We start from the raw sequence: 2,427 nt of genomic DNA on the forward strand, positions 1-2,427 counted from the left end.
ATGAACCAGAGTGGGCCAGTAAAAGATCAGGTGGCAAGTAATGAGGCACATTGCTGGGTCGTAGCCATCTAGTCTGGTTAGAACATCTCAGAACCTGCCCAGCTTAGTGCATTCAGCTTGTTAATAAAATATCAGGTCTTTCTGTCTGTATGCAAAAGCTAAAACAGGATAGAGCAGGTTTAGGAACACCCTGCAGTTATTTGGGAGCAGAAGGGGTATAATAAAAATAACAGAATTACTTTTACAATGTAAATTCTATAAGTAAAATAAATTATATTTATTTTATAATAAATCTTAAAGTAAAATAAATTTTGATGTATATTTAAATGTTTCTCACTCATTAATGTGATTTTTCTGAATACAAGGATGGTTTCTGAGCCTTAATTTTATCATGCCTTTTGTGTCAAAATGCTTATGGTTGTTTCTTTTTCTAATACTTTAAAATTTTTGATTATTCACTAAGCCTTCAAAATTTATCCACTATAGTACCCGAAATTGTAGCCAGAGCAATAATACAACAAAAGGACATCAAGGGAATACAAATTGGCAAAGAAGAAGTCAAGTATGACTATTTGTAGATGATATGATAGTATACATAAGCAACCCCAAAAATTCAACCAGAGAACCTCTCCAGCTGATAAACAAATTCAGCAAAGTGACTGTATACAACATTAACTCAAAATAATCAGTAGCCTTCCTTTATACAAACAATAAACAGGCTGAGAAAGAAATTAGGGAAACAACACCCTTCACAATAGCCACAAATAATATAAAATATTTTGGGGTAACTCTAACCAAACAAGTGAAAGGTCTGTATGACAAGACTTCAAGTCTCAGAAGAAAAGATAGAAAAAGACGTCAGAAAATAGAGAGTTCTCCCATGCTCATAAATTGGTAGAATTAATATAGTAAAAATGGCCATCCTACAAAAAGCAATCTACAGATTCAACACAATTCCCATCAAAATCCCAACACAATTCTTCAAAGACATGGAAAGAGCAATTCTCAAATTCATCAGAAAAACAAAAATCTCACAATAGCAAAAACAATTCTTAACAATAAAAGAACTTCTAGGGGAATTTCCATCCATGACCTCAAGCTATACTACAGAGCAATAGTGCTAAAAACTGCATAGTATTAGTACAGAGACAGACAGATTGATCAAAGGAATAAAGTTGAAGACCCAATCAAGAATTGATAAATGGAGTCTCATGAAACTGGAAAGCTTCCGTAAAGCAAAAGCCATAGGCAATAGGACATATCAGCAACCTAGAGATTGGGCCATCAAATAGAGAGCAAATGTCTAAAATATATAAAGAACTCAAGAAACCAAACAACTCAATCAAAAAACCAAACAACTCAATCAAAAAATGGGGTATAAAACTAAACTGAAAATTCACAAAAGAGGAATCGCAAATGGCTGAGAAGCACTTAAAGAAATGTTCAAAGTCTTTAGTGATCAGGAAAATGCAAATCAAAACTACCTTGAGATTCCACCTTACACCAATCAGGATGGCTAAGATCAAAAACTCAGGTGACAGCACATGTTAATGAGAATGTAGAGAAAGAAGAACACTCCTCTATTATTGATAGGATTGCAAACTAGTACAACCACTCTGCAAAACAATCTGGATGTTTCTCAGAAAATTGGAAATAGTTCTACCTGAAGACTCAGTTATACCACTTGTGGAAATATACCTAAAAGATGTCCTAGCATGCCCCAGGGGCATATGTTCCACTGTGTAAATAGTGATCTTATTTGTGGTAGCCAGAAGCTTGATATAACCCAGTTGTCACACAACAGAAAAATGGATACAGAAAATGTGTTTAGTTTGCACAATAAAATACTTCTCAACTATTAAGAATGAGGACATCCTACAGAAGTAGAGGCTCACAGCCATCCACTGAACTGAGTACAGGGTCCCCAATGAAGGAGTTAGAGAAAGGAGCAAATGAGCTGAAGGGTTTGCAGCCCCTTAGGACAAACAACAATATGAACTAACTAGTACCCTCAGAGCTCCCAGGGACTCAACCACCAACCAAGGAGTACACATGGTGGGACTGATTGCTTTGGCAGGATGTATATAGTAGAGGATTGCAAAGTTGGCCATCAATGGGAGGAGAGGCCCTTGGCCCTGTTAAGGTTTTGTGCCCCAGTGTAGGGGAATTCGAGGGCCAATAAGTGGGAGAGGGCAGGGTGGCAAGCAGGGGGAGGGGGAGGCAACAGGGGTTTGTTCTTGCTGGTTTTTGGTTTTTTGGTTTTTTTTTTTTTTTGGAGGAGAAACTAAGAAAGGAGAAATCATATGACATGCAAATAAAGAAAATATCTAATAAAAAAAAGAATGAGGACATCCTGAGTTTTTCAGGCAAATGGATGGAACTAGAAAATATCACCCTGAGTGAAGTAACTCAGATCCAAAGGTTATG

The sequence above is a fragment of the Mastomys coucha genome, unplaced genomic scaffold (assembly GCF_008632895.1).
Source record: "Mastomys coucha isolate ucsf_1 unplaced genomic scaffold, UCSF_Mcou_1 pScaffold13, whole genome shotgun sequence".
NCBI classification, from domain to species: Eukaryota; Metazoa; Chordata; class Mammalia; order Rodentia; family Muridae; genus Mastomys; species Mastomys coucha.